Below are 16,061 nucleotides of genomic sequence, written 5' to 3'. Positions count from 1 at the left end.
ATTTTTAAATGTAGAATTTGAGGCTTTTAATTCTGAAGATTAAATCTCCCTGCTCTACAATTTAATACATGATTTACCCTGTTAAATGGCTTTCCAGTGGGTTTGTTTTTATTTTGCCTTTCTTTCTTAATTTATCACTTTAATGTTATCTTACTTTTATTACAGAACTATTTCTATTTTTTTCAACTATTATGACACCGCCGACAGGGAATATGAGATCTAAGTGTATGTTAGGAAAATGTATCCATAAGTACATATACCTTGAGTGGAATGGAAGCTCCATAAGTTTATATAGACATAATTTACTCATGAAAAAAATCAATAGGAGAAATTTGGTTGTGTTCACTTGTCTTACCTTCCTGAGATACCAACTTCTCAAAAGTGGCTCCAAAACTTCAATATCTAGAATTTTGTTGTTTTGCTTCATCTTTTCCCTGGCTGTATAAATTTTAAAGAATTTATTATAAAAGTGAGTTGAGTTTACAAAACAAAAGTCACAGGAAAAATCTGAAATCAGACAGGACAAGTACAGAAACCGCTGAGAAAGACTGGACACTAGCAAAATAACATATGAGGAAGTTTAAAACACATTAAAAAGGTAGAAAAGTACAGAAGTAATCTTGATTCCTGAGTGTGAGATCATAAACACTACAGAGAATATGCCCCCAGCGCTTGGTAACCTGAACAATTTTATAAAAGTCAGAAGTAGTTTGAAGTCAGATGGGTAAGACCAACTGCTGTTAATGCAATTACTTTTTTTCTCATTATGCCTAGGTCGAGACTAGATTTCAGGTTTTAGCTTTCTATAAGCACAACTAGGTAATGACAAATGTATTTACAAATTTAAAATAAGAGTGCAGTTTCATTGAAATGTAGTAGTCTTACAGATTAATTTGTGGCCTTCCCCTACTATTAATTTTTATTCAGTGGTCAACTTACTGTTCATTGTTATAAAAAACACCAGTATTGTAGAATAAGCTCACCACACATAACCTTTGTGCTATAAATTGAAGTTAAATTGCTAACTCCCATCAGATGCTAATTAAACTTACAATCACTGATTTTATAAAGTAAATTGTGCTTTAAATACATATGCCTGGGATTCCCAGCAGATGAATTGCTACTTATAGATATTAATAATGAGAATGCTGGTTATTTTTTCCACTTTAATTAATAGGTGTAATACCCATTTGCAATAGGATCATTAAAGTGGTATCCAAGATTTTCAGAATTTATAATAGAGCTTTTCACTTAATATCCCTTTCAGAGTTTGACCTTTTCAAACTGTAGTCTAATATTTGGCCATAAAAAGCTAAATTTCCAAAACTTTGCTGCTTTACCTCATCTTAAAACCTACTTCCCCATAGAATTTTTCTGTTTCCTCGTAAATGAAAAACATTTGCATTAATACAACTATATCATCCACAAAAAAGAAAGTGTGTATTTTGGGTGTAAATGCATGTATGGGTAGAAAAGGGATGTAGCCATGCACACATGTATCACACACACATTTATAAAAGCCCAAGCAATATCTAATAATATCTGATGTAGTCAACTAATGCAAATGCTTGAGATTATGATCCTATCCTTAAGACTTTACCCAATATTTTGTAATCTGGCTTCTTTCCGTTTTTCCCTAAACCTTTTTAAAACTATATTATTTTCTTTCTTTCTTTCTTTCTTTTTCCTTTTTTATAAAGATTTTTGCAATAGGGTATGTGCACTCACTGGAGAGAGAGACAGAAAGTGAGTAGTCATGAAGTCACTCTCCAGGGGGAATGGACATGCCACAATCTCTTCTCCTCTAGTCTCCTCTCAGGGTCTTGGGTATGCACGCACATGCGTCTGGCATGAGTTTCAAGCTGCCAGGTTCAGGACTCAAACAGTGGTTAATTATGTGGGAGTCCAGCAACAAAATCATTACACCATCTGCTGGTCCCAAAACTAAGCTATTTTCAAAACCAGTTATGACTACCTCAGTCCAGTGACCCTTAGGGATTCTACCTTTCCTTCATTCTTTCCTATGGCATTGGGAGGAGTTCTTTATTCCTGAATATTTCTTGCTTTGACCTTCATGATATTACACTACTTTCTTTTTCATCCACTGCTCAGAACCCTTCCTCTCTTCCCTTTCTTCTCTTTGTCTTATATTTTGAAATTTGGATGTATTCCAAGATTCTATCTATCCTTTCTTTCTTTTGGTTTCACCTATTGCCCCTGCAACTGCCAAATCTATACCTCAGGTATGGTTCCTCTTCTAAAGTTTAATCCAAATGCTAAATTTAATCCAAATACTTACTTTCTTTGACACATCCTAAATTAAAATTGTACCTGTCTTAAACATAACTTACATTTCTTAAGCATAACTTCCACTTCCTTCTATTAAGTAAAGCTTCCTATTTCCTTAACTCTTCTGGTAATACTAGCAATTTTTGAGGAATTTTGACTAAGGTGTCTACTCTCTCATGGGCTCAGCCAATGTGTACTCACATCCTCTCTCCACATACACTCATAACAACTCACACATATTGACCTTCTTTTTTTTTTTTTTGAGAGAGAGATTTTTTGCTACAGGGCACGTGTGCTCACAAGAAAGACAGAGAGGAGAGACAGAGAAACAGAAAACGATAAATCACCCCCACCCCACCCCAGGGAGGATGGCCATGCCGCAATCCTTTCTCCTCCATTCTCCTCTAGGGATCTTGGACATGCATGCAACATGTGCCCAACATGAGTTTAAGCCACCAGGTCCATCCAATACTCGAACCGCAGTCAACTACATGGGAGTCCAGCGACATAGCCATTACACCAACTGCTGGTCCTCATATTGACCTTCTTTATAAATTCTCTTATTGTAGCTTCATTTTTGTATTGCTATTAACCATCATACTCATCAAAATAGTCCCATATTTTAAATGAGCATGATCTCTCAGTGAGTCTTTTTTCCTCAGATGACCATATTCAACTATAACACTCCAAAAATAAAAGAAGCAGAAATAGAAGTTTAAGGCAGAATTATTTAAAGTCTTTGTTAAAAATTATTGCCAAGAAGTGGATTTTTTAAAAATGTTAAAATTATGACCATCAGAATAGCCAAAGATCTGTTGCAAAAGACATTCTTTTTGTTTTTTGTTGGAGAGTTTTTTGCTATAGGGCGTGTACGCTTGCCAGACAGACAGAGAGACATAGAGACAGAAAGTGAGAAATCACCCCCCAGGGGGGATGGTCACGCCTCAATCCCTTCTCCTCCATTCTCCTCTCGGGATCTTGGGCACACACGCACACGTGCCCCGCGTGAGTTTTAAGCCACCGGGTCCGGGACGCAAACCACGGTCGACTATGTGGGAGTCCAGCGACATAGCCATTACGCTAACTGCTGGTTCTCCAAAAGACATTCTTTGAACCTTCATAAGAAGTTCTGGACAGATTTCAGACTGACCCAAACATGGAATGGACCAGAACTAACATGACAAAATGTTTAAGAACTTCGGACTTTTGAAGTGAGGTAGAATGAACACAGGAAGCCTATCATAGCATAGGATGAGTTCTGAAAGCTAGTGTCATCAGAACCACAGCCCCCAAAATAGCTCAGCCAGGTTGTATAATAGTACTAAATATGGTAGCTGCCAGCTAACATAGAAGGTTTAAATAAAATTCATAAGCTTCAAATCCAGAATCCAAAATGTCATAGATAAAATTGAAAATTACTCAATGTACATTGAATCATGGAAGCCACAAACCGAATAAGAAAATAAGTCAATAAATATCAACACCGAGGTAACTAAGGATATTAAAGCAGCATCATAAAATTGTTTTCATTAGCAATACCAAATTGTCTTGAAACTAATGAAAAATAGAAAATTTCAGCAAAGAAATAAATAGCAAAAAGAAGCAAAAGGTAGTTATGAAACTGAAAAATATGATTATTTAATTTAAAAACTCACTGAATGACCTCAATAGTAAATTAGAGACAACACAGGACAAAATTGTAGTGCTTAAGGACAGATCAATAGAATGTACCCATTCTGAACAATTAAGAAGAGAGAATTGACTATAAAAAAAAAGGGATAGAACTTCATAGACCCGTAGGATAATCACAAAACATGTAATATTTTTGTAATCGGAGATTCAAAAAGAGACAATAAAATTAATGGAAGAGGAAAAAAAAATCAAATAATGATTGTAACCCAGTCCTAAGAGTACTAAAATGACTTAGTCTTGGGGTCCATCTTCATAGATAAATCGTAGGAAAATCAGTCTTTAATTTTAATCTTTCATTTTTCTCACAATGAGTCTTCTAGTACCTGACTTTCACTTTCCCCAAAATAGATGAAAACTAATGCTGAACTAATGGAAGCTACTGATAACCTTGCTGAATCTTTACAGACACTGGACTCTGGAGATGGAACGGGAAAGACTACCAGCCCCCTCCCATATGTCTGGCTGAAGAAGATTTTATCAGTGTAATCACTGCAAATCACATCTAGACCTTCACTGCTTCTAAACCAGGATCTAAGAATTGCCTTTACCAACTCCATTTTGCTTCTACTTCCTTGTTAATCATTGCTTATCTTTAGGCCCCTTGCAGAGAAATGAAACTGGTCATCCCACTTGCTTGCCTGGAAGAGAAACTGCCTCTCAAAGAGTGATTGCTATCAGGTGTCCTTGTGATCCTGCCCAAACACAATGACCAAGCCTTCTCACGATTATGTCCCAAGACAATGAGAAAATGAGAACTTGTCCTTTGTTTCTAGATGTATCTAACATCAATCCCTTCCTCTATATAAATTTTGTAACTCATCCAGTATAGTGGGGATGGCCATAGACGCTGGTCCACTCTCTTCCTGGTATCGGCCTCATTGAATAATTTTTTTTCCTTATTCACAGACTTTTGTCTCTTTGTCAAAAGTGGCACAGAACTGATTTCTGGTCATCAGAAAGAGCATCCCTGCTCATTCCAGCACCATGACTAAAAATTCCCCAAATTTGGTAAAAGATATAAATCTACAGAGTCAAGAATCTGAGCAAACCCAAAGTAGAAAAATCCACAGAACTTTTTTCAAGAAACTTCATAGCCAAACTTTAAAAAACTAAAGCCAAATAAAAACTGTTGAGAAAACTATTAAAAGCAACTAAAAAGAAAAGACTCCGAACATGTAAGAAAATAATGCTTCAAATGACATTGAGTTATCTTAAGCTGTGGAGAAAAAAAAATAGAAGTCATTTCAAGTGCTGAAAGACAAGCTCTGTCACCCTAAAATTCTCTATACAGGGAAAACACCTCTCAGGTACGAAGGAAAAAATAAAACACTCTCAGATAAAATAATAATAATAATAATAACAATAATTTGTTCCTCAAGTCATGGCTAAAAGAAAGGAAAACTATTCAAACAGAAACAATTCAAACAGAAAAGAAATGACACCAAAAAGAGGCTTGGAAATTAAAAAAGAAGAAAGAACAATTTAACTGCTAAAAATAGGAATAAATATGGAATAGTCTTTTTCATTAGCTTTTTGTTTGTTTTTGTTTTTGCTATATACACCAGAGAGAGACAGAAAAGAGAGAGGGGAAGAGAAAGCGAGAAATCACCACACACGATGCCCATGCCACAATCCTTTCCCTTCATTCTTCCTCTGGAGATTTTGGTCAGGCACATGTGCCCAGCATGTTTTCAAGCTGCCAGTCTGAGGTTCAAACTGCTCTTGGTCATGTGGAAGTCTGGCGCCTTAATCATGCCATCTACTGGCCCCTTTTTCATGAGCTTTTAAAAAATTAATACTTTTGGGACCAGAAGTTAGCATAATGGCTATGTTGCTGGACTCCTATGTAATCAACCGCAGTTCACGTCCCAGACTGGATGGCTTAAAACTCAGGCCAGGCACATGTACGTGCGTGCCCAAGATCCCGAGAGGAGAATGGAGGAGAAGGGATTGCGGCATGGCCATGCCCCCTGGGGTGATTTCTTGCTTTCTGTCTCTGTCTCTCTCTTGTCTGACGAGTGCAAGCCCCCTATAGCAAAAACCTCTCAAAAAAATTAATAGATACATTTATAAAACAGTTTTAAGTTTGCAGGAAAATTACACCGAAAGTACAGAGAATTTGTATATATCTTCTCTTCCCCATTATTCCACCACAGTTTCTCCATTATTAATAGTATCTTTCGTTAGTATGTTGCATTCGTTATCACTGATAAATCAATACTAACACATCTTATCAACTAAAGTTCATATTTCACATTAAGGTTCACTCTTTGTATTATACAGTTACATGGATTTGGACAAATGCATAAAGTTACGTATCTTCCAATAGCATCATACAGACTAGTTACTCTGCACCCAAAGTTCCCTACCTCCACTAATTTTCTTTCCCCCTCCCTTGGAGTCTCCAGCACCACTAATCTTTTTACTCTTTATGGTTTTGCCTTTCTAGAATGTCATATACTTGGAACTGTAGTCTTTTCATACAGGTTTTTTTCATTTACCAATATACCTTTTAAGGTTTTTCAGTGTATAATATTGTTGTAGCTTGATAGCCCATTTCTCTTTATTGCTTGATAACATTCCATTATCTGGATATTATACAGTTTGTTTACAAATTAACTATCATCTTGGTCAATTGTGGGCAATTATATGATTGATATAAATATTTATGTGTAACTTTTTGTGTGGATACCTGTTCAACTCGGATATCTAAATACCAAGTAATGATTGCTGAATTATGTGCTAGAACTATATTTTGCCTTGTAAGGAACTGCCAGACTATCTTTCAAAATAGTTGCACCATTTTGCATTTCCAATGACACTGAATGAGAGTTTCTATTGTTCCACATCCTTGTCTGATCTGGTATTTATAGTGTTTTGTACTTGAGCCATTCTAACAAGAGTGTGGTGGTATCTCACTGTCATTTTATTTTGCATTTTCCAAATGACAAGTAATGTTGAACATCTTTTCATATATTTATTTCCATTTGTATATCTTTTTAGATGAGCTCTTTTGCCTATTTGAATTGTATACTGTAATACTAGAGCCACCACTGTAAAAAAACTATACAGTCTTACTCAGACATATGGTTAATAAATCAATATAAAATTCTAAAAAATGTTTAAGTAATCCACAAAAAGAAAAGAAAATGGAAAATAAAGAATAAAAAAAACAGAAGGAATTGTAACAGTTCTAAATATATTAAAAGACAGAAATTAGGCTAGCCATGGCATAGTGGTTAAAGTGGCTGTATCCCACCTGGCCAGCTGTGTGGTTTGAATCCCGGACAATATGTCTTGCAAAAAACACCAGGCATATGTATTTATGTGCCCAAAGTCCCAAAAGGAAGAAGAAATGAAGGGATAAATCTTTCTAGACCATCAATCTCCAAAATAGTCATCCAAAAAGGTGCAGAATAAACAGCAAACAAACCACTGAAATGAACACACATATTGCTAACCTAGAGAATAACAAAGTAAAAATAGTTGTTTCAAATCACCAAATTTCATAGTAAGTGGTATAACATCAACACATAACTGATGTAGTTTGCTGTTACTAGATGTCTAAATTTTACTGAAATCTGAACTTAAGTAAATAAGTGATCCAATTATGTAGTTGAATACTTTTATTTCAACCAAGCCTTTCATAATTATACTGCACTAATGTTCTCGAATCTGAAATGCTTACAATATATTAAGGGTCACCAAAGAGATCAACAGTGTCAATGTAGATGGTATGGGAAATTGAATTAAGTGTGAAATTTATCCAAAACGCACTTTGCTAATTTACTAATGATTATGACTTCAAATTCTTCCTGCCTTCTTAACATCAAACGGTTAAAAATCTATAAATGCAGAGACTACTCAAAACTAGTTAATATGTTTTATTAAACATTCCTTTACACAAAGCTTCAAAACTTAAACTATTATATACACTTTGACTTATTTTCCTCATCAGCCATTTGAAATAGTTTAAAAAGAAGAATCAAACACAGGAATAAACACTTCTAAATGATGGAAAGTTTTTACCTTCTAATTTTGCCACATAATAAGCTATTATGAGTAATTTGTGAAACTTATTAGTCAAGCTTATTTAGATCAAACAATCTAGTAAGCACATTAATATAAAATAGTTCCCATTTTTCACCATCTTAGCTACAATAAACTTTAAAGTATGTCAATCTTCATGCTTTAGGGCTTAATTTGGTTACCAGCTGGGGTCAGAAAGAAATTATCCCCATAGCGCAGCATTGCCAATTACCATAGGTGTTGAGCGAACAAGAGAAAGAGTCAGGGGGTTACCCAGTGCTCTAAAGCATCTGGTATTGGATGCTTTCTGAGTGAGAATTCAGGATAAGATGAAACATTCAATTGTCCCTGTATGTCAATTCTGATATTCCTATGAGCTGCCAATATGACACTGCTGCCACAAGGGAGGGATTTCCTACTGAACAGATGTCACTTACAGTATTATGTGGGCTATCTATCTCAACAAATAATTGCTTGGCACTTCTGCCCTATGGCAAGGGTCTGAAAATATGTTAGGGTGAGAACACACTATACAAACAGATGGGTACAGATAAAGAAAGAACAAGAGCATACTGAGCCTGAGATGCATGTGTAAAAGCCAGATGGGGGTACTGAAGCAGATGTCTTTCCTTATCTTCAGTGACTATAGCCCCAAATCAGGATTTTTCAGTTAGGAGTTATTTAGAAGTTCTATTTTTAAATTCTTTAAATGAGTATGAGTTGCATTAAACTCCAGTTTATTAAAACTTTGACTTTTTGATATAAATTACAAATTTTCATTTGAAAATGATTGCATTTTGTTCAAGACTTGAAACTGATGTGACACTCTAACACCAGTGTCCCCTACTTCTACATCACACTCCCCCCCCAAAAAAAGGGAAAATCTAGGCTGAGATAAGAGGATGGACACAAAGACTGACAATGAATGACAAAGGACAATTGAGATGGGACTTGCCTGAGAGAGACAGCAACAGAGGGAAAAAAGTCCTTTTAAAATATCAATAAGAGAATCAAAGAAAGCAAGATCCTTTTTCTGATAAAAGGGGAAAAGTTAATAACAGTGAAGAAAGAGTAGCCAATTGCAATATGTTCTCACTACGAGGGAAAAAAAGAAGATGAAGGTAGAAGCAGAAAGTAACAATTTTAAATAAATTTAACATATTTTGCTTTCACACTTTACATAATTCATGGATTGAAATTTTTTTAAATATTTAAAATATTTGTCCCAATAGTAGACCCGGTTGGTTATTAAAATAATTATAAATAGTTGAAGAATGAGGAAGGGCATTTTTGTTATAAGAACCAGCAAAGGAATTTTCACTTATAATATAGTGTTGACTAAAGAAAAGAACTTGGGGTAGCAGTGATGGGGGAAGACAATAAAAAATACATTATAAATTATTAAAAGGCATTAAGTCATATCTCAGAGTTAGAAAATGCTTGAGGGCATTATTGATACATTTCTATGTTCATAATGGAACATACTTAGCAACCACTTTGAAAGTCTTTTAGACAAAAAAATTTTGCCATTCATTAATATCTGAAAACTGCAATTCAACTAAGCTTTTGTTCCTATGTTGGAGCAGATCCAAAGATGATTCTTAGAGAAAATTCTTACTTTTACTTGCTAGTACCCCTTAATATGGTCTTTTAATCTTAAGGAATACTGAAGAAATTCTTGAATTTCTATCATATGATATCAATTCTAATATATGCACCTCCATTTTCAAAATTTAATCATTCATCCTCAACTATTAATATAGAAAAACAGGGTATCAGGTCCTTGTTGGAGAATATAATACCAAATTTTCTGACTTTCAAATTTTCTTTCTACAGTTCAGTTGAGAAAAATAGAATGTAAGGGAAAATGCATAAAGATTGATCACACAATTTATTCACTCTTCCTTGCAAGAGCAAGAAATGTATGCAGGTAAGAATTCGCCACCTGTTCCAGCCAACTTAAAAAGTTGGACTTTATCTTAAAAGGAATGCAAAGCTGCCAGAAAGCTTTTGTTAGGAGACAGGTACTACAGTCATACTTCCATGGTGAATGATCTCTGGATATCCATGGTGGGGAAAGATTGAATGAAACAAGACAGGAAGACAGGAAGTAATGACACCACTGGGAGCACTGTAGTAATATAGATGAGAAATGATGATGACCTTGAATGAAGGAGTGGGATCATCAATGGAAGAAAGATTTGAGAACTATTTATGTGGGAGACTGAAAAGGATTTTGCAATAACTGAAATGAAAGAGAGAAGAGATGAAAGGATGAACCTGTTCTTAAGACTTGAGTAAAGATACAATTATAAGGTACAAAACACTAAAGAATAAACAGGGTCTTTGTTTTGTTTTATTTCATGAAGGTCTTAAAAGACATTAGATTACTAATCTCATTGGGGCCCATCTGCTTGAAGGTGAATCTAGATAAGTGGTGGAATATTTGGATATGTAGCTAAAAGAAGAGTTAAACTGCACACAAATATTTGTGAGTGTTTAGCATTTACATTGTTTGAAGCCGTAGTAATGAACAAATTTGCCTGGAACAGTGTGAATATTCAAAAGCAAAGAATCTCAAAAACAGACTTGTAAGGAATCCATTTACCAAATATATTGTTTGCGCCTAATATGTTCTAGTTCCCAGAGAGGTATCTATAAATAAGACAACCGGGACCAGCAGTTAGTGTAATGGCTATGTCGCTGGACTCCCATGTAGTCAACCACGGTTCGAGTCCCAGACCCAGTGGCTTGAAACTCATGCCGTGCCCAAGATCCCAAGAGGAGAATGGAGGAAAAGGGATTGCGGCGTGGCCATCCACCCTGGGGGGTGAGTTCTCTCTTTCTGTCTCTCTGTCTCTCTCTGTCTGGTGAGCGCATGCACCCTATAGCAAAAACCTCTCTAAAAAAAGAAAAAGACAACCTAGGTTGCTTCTCCCTCATAGCTTAGATTTTTCAGTAGGTTAGCCAAATAATTCAAAAATAATAACAGTAAACAAATCAACAACAACCATGAAAATTCTAACATGATAGGTTTGATATTTTGAAATACATTGAAAGATCTTATAGAAAATAAGAGCACATGGTAATATGGAGTGCCTGGAATGCATTAGAACACTTTCAGGAAAGAATAAGAAGTAGGGGAGGAGATAAAACTAGGAGGGAATAGCTGGAGCCCAGAGGAAACAGAGTAGCGAATGAGAATTACACTCATAAAGGAGAACCAAGATGACCACCACAGCTAGATAGGCTAGGTGGAGGTATGCTATCGCACAGAAAAGTGATTACTATTAACAAAGTTATATCATATATTTAAATAGATAGCTAGAAGAAAAGGTTTGGAATGTTTCATCACAAAGAAACAAAAGATATTTAAGATGATGAATATGTAAATATCTTGATTTAATCATTACACAGTGTATGCATGTATCAGAACATCACTTTGTACCCTATAAGTATGTACAATGCTTATGTGTCAAAATTTAATTTTAAAAAGACAAAAGGAAATTTTTGTAACTGGAAGCAAACTGAGACACAGAAAATGGAAAGTTCATTTTCTCTTTAAGACCTCCAGAAAGTACATACTCTTATCAGCTTTAAGAGTGTGCAGAGTAGTCAGAATAAACAGGTCTCAGGTAAGTTGTCAAAAGACAACAACTTGAACCTGAACTCTTAAAAGTTGAAAGGACAGCAGGAAAGTTAGGCAACTATTGAAACGAATGCACAAGTATAACAAAAATAACAAAGAAGTGACATTTTCTTAAATCTTGCACAAACTATCTTAGTTTCTATAGTTATTATGCTAATTTTGACAATGTAATTTGGAGTGGAAATGAGTACCATTTTTGCTTTTGTTATTTACCTATGTCTGAAATTTCACCAACAAGGTCAGTTAACATATAGACACCATTATTCATTTAGTGTCAGCTACTAGAAATATTTAGCATCTATTTATCGGGACTTACATATTTACTTAAAAGATAATTGTAAATGAGAAGGGCTATGTTGCCATTACAAATTAGCAAAATGAAGGTATATGTTGAATGCATGTTATTTTAAAAATCTAAAGAAGTATTTTTTTGGTCAATCTCATGATGCATTTTCAAATAAATATAAGAAATTTAAAGAAGCGACTACTAGTCATAATCAATTATTAAAAGCCTCTGGGGGGAAAAAAGATATACAAGGATAAGTTGAAAATGGACAATAGTCATTACATCTATGGAAGATTACAAAGTTAAAGGTGACCAATTTTCTATGTTTCAAGATAAGTAAAAGAAAATTAGGCTAAAATTATAGGCCAGTAATAGTGTAGAAGAGGGAGAACATTAACATTCTAACTTCTGTGGATGCCACAATATATCACTCAAAAGGTTGTATAATTCTCTCTGCTTCATTACCTGAAATCAAGACAGACCTTGAGACCTAGGTATTGATTAATAAGAATCATGGTACCAGATTGCCTTATACCTGAGGACTTCTAAAAGAAGAGATGACTACCTTTCTCATTCCTCTCAAAGTTAGGAAGCTATTTTCCACCATTAGTATGGTCTCGGGCTATAAAGCTATTTCAAAGGGTATTAGATGCTACGAGTCTCGGGTGTATAATATATGTTGTTCGGACAACACAATGGAGAGTTCAGTGACTTCCTTTAGGCTTCTTGAGTATGTTGATCATAAAGTGGATAAACTTGGCATAAGCACAGTTACCCTTTCAGGTCATTCATTACTTATTATCAGATACTAATATCTACATTTTTTCAGATCTGAGCCATGCATTCCTCATATTTACAACAAATGGAAGCTTTAGGGGAAAATATGTTTTTGTTTCAATCAAAAATTTTTTTCACAAGACAATGCATACCTGTCACTTTGTTTTTCAACTTTTTGGCTTTTGTAATTTCTATTTCTTTTGCCCATACTAAAGGCGGAAATTTTAAAATATGTAAGATATACAGAATATCTGAAAGAATTATTTTTTTCTACTTTAATCTTTTTTTTCTTTTGGAGAGGTTTTTGTTTAATTTTTTTTTTCTTTTGGAGAGGATTTTGCAATAGGGCGCGTGCACTCACCAGAAAGACAGAGAGAGACAGAGAGATAGAGAGAAATCACCTTCCAGGGGGGATGACCATGCCGCAATCCCTTCTCCTCCATTCTCCTCTTGGAATATTGGGCACACACACATATGCGCCCAGTGTGAGTTTAAGCCATCGGGTCTGGGACTTGAACCGTGGTTGACTACATGGGAGTTCAGCGACATAACAATTATGCTAACTGCTGGTCCTGTAGTTTAATCTTTATCAAAAAGCTAGGGTCAGGACAAGCAGATGGCATAATGATTTTATCACTGTACTCCCATGTAGTTGACTGCAGTTCTAGTCCTGGATCCATCAACTTAAAATTCACACCAGGTGTGTGTACATGTGTGCCCCAAATCCCAGGAGGAGAAAGGTGGAGAAGGGATTGTGGCGTAGCCACCCCCTCTGGGGCGGGGTGGGAGATTTTCTCATTTTCTGTCTTTCTGTCTCTCTGGTGAGCACAAGTGCTCTACAGCAAAAATCTCTTTTTTAAAAAAGCAGGATCTTAAGTCTTTGAAATAGATCATTTCAAAAAAGTTTTCAACATAAATGTAAATGAGATTTCTATCTAGAGGAGATAACCAAATCTTTCAGGTTATTTAACAAATTTGAATACCCAAAGTACAACTAGAAAACAACATCTAAGAATAGAGGATTTAGAGATTGAATTTGTGATTCTAATTTTGTTGACTGCCTTCTCTTGGTCTAAAAGTTTTACCTCTGTATCAGAATTATCCTTAATGTACATCCCCCAGTATTTTTTCTTTTCTATATCCCAACTCCTTTCCAGCCTTGTGCCTTATGTCTCAAGAAAAGTAAAATGAATGCCAACACTGGAAAAAGAAAGGTACAGAAAGTTCCTAACAAAATAAGGAGAAGTAACATTATTCCCCAAACATTTATAGGAGGAAGGGAAAGGGAGAGAAGAAGACAGGCATGATGGTCCTAATTCCCTGCTCTAGGTCAAAACCATTAGTATGCATGCAGTAGAAAGACTGCAAAAGAACAGAGAACAGAAACCCTACCAGAGAGAAGAAATATAAATGACAGGAGCGTTTGTTCCAGTTTAGAACTCCAATAGTATTGAGTGACCTGTTCATATCAGAAATGGTGGCGCCTGGTGGATGAGAAGCAGCAACAAGGAGGGTCCAGCCTGGATTCCCCAGCTGAGGTCGCAGATCTATTGACCTAAACAACCACTGGCTGCCACTACCAAAAAAAGACCACGCTCTGAATCCCAGTAGCCAGACAGCAGAGGGCACCAGCAAAAAAACCCAGTGGCCAGGCAGAGCAAGAAGCACCTTGGAGATACCATCCAGGACAGAGGACATTAGGACATGCTAGCTTTGACTCATAAATTCTGAGTATTTGTCAAAAACAGATTTAACCACACAGCAACCGCTTCAAATAAAAGGCTTTGAGACACTTTTTCACTGGAAAGTTACATTTGCATCCCATTATCATCTCTCAAATAAGCCATCGCCTCCTCTCTGCCTCTTATCATGCTCCCAACTTGAGTAAGAACTAGCATTGGGAGGACAATGGGGAAATTTTTTAAAAAATTTGAAAAACTGTAATTGAAAAGAGGAGCTGGATGGTGGTGGCACAGCAGTAGAACACGATGCTTTGTGAGGTTGACCCACATGGGAAGATTCTGGGCTCACATTCAGGAATCTCCTGGAGTATTCCAGGCATGCGCATGACCATGATCTGGGGTGGCTGAGGCTGAAGATGGATTGTAGCATTGAGACCCTTTAGAAGGTACCGTCTCCTCTCTCTGTCTATCTCTTTATGTCTCTCTCTCTATCGTGGAAGAAATAAATCAACTTAGAGAAAAAGAAAAGAAGCTCCACATTTTTTTCTCATCATTTTCCACATCTCTGTAAATATCAACAAAATAAAATTAGACATTCCAAGGAAATAGAGCTTGTCCTGAAGAATATCTCTACTCTCATTCAACCCAGGGCTGGCACCTACTATGTTCTTAGAAAGAAACATCATTCTGTTGATTAAAGAATACTCCTATTTTACATACTCTAAAATAGCCTAATTTCAGTCTTTAAAATAAATTAATAAATAATTATTGAAACACATTATACTGTGTTATTGGGAAGTCTCATAGTCTTTAAAAATGCACTCATCACAGTTTGAGTCTCAAAGGCTTAGAATCTTTTAGTGTGCCTCAACATTTAAAAGGTCACAGGTGTGAACTAGCTGATGCCTTCAAACAGAGTTTCAAAGTGGGCAGTACCTTCACAAAGTCACTAGAGACAAGGATCTGGTCTTCAGCTTTTTAAAGCCAGAAATGTAATTTTTATCATATCACATTCATGTGCTAAATCAATCATTGAGATGCTGGCACATTTAACCAAAGACAAAGTTGAAATGTACCCATCTTGTCTATCCACATATCTCTGTTACAGAGTCTGAAACCTATCTATTAAGTGTTCATTTTTATTTCTTTTAATTTTAGAGGCTGATCTTATTCCCTACCAGAAAGAGAATTCTCCACCTCTCTATCTCAAATAATAACAAAAGTTTACGAGCTAGAGAATATAAGTGGGTCAAATCAATTTCAAATGTTCAAACACACACACACACACAACAGAGTTTAGCTCGTTGCACAAAATTAACCCGGGTTAAACGTGCAGATGTGACCTAAGAGATCTAATCATCTAGGGTGATAAACATGGGAGAATGAAATAAGGCAAAGAGAAGAGGCATCATAATGGCCAAGGCTGGACATGAGACCCCAGCAACTTCCCTAGATGTTTCCACACTGGAGTTGAGTAACACATGTCCCCTCCCCTTTAGTGGCAAGCTGTAAGGATGTGAGCCTAGAGACTGAAGCCTACATGGTTTTTGCCACAAGGAGAAGCTAGTCTGAGAACAAAGACAAAATGCAGAGAGAAGTACGTATGAGAGATAGCGAAGCTCTTAAAGTTCTTGGAAGTTCTGGTTCTAGTCACCCT

The sequence above is a fragment of the Tupaia chinensis genome, unplaced genomic scaffold (genome assembly GCF_000334495.1).
Source record: "Tupaia chinensis unplaced genomic scaffold, TupChi_1.0 Scaffold139935_1, whole genome shotgun sequence".
Classification (NCBI taxonomy): Eukaryota; Metazoa; Chordata; class Mammalia; order Scandentia; family Tupaiidae; genus Tupaia; species Tupaia belangeri.
Note: the sequence above shows the minus strand (reverse complement) of the source record.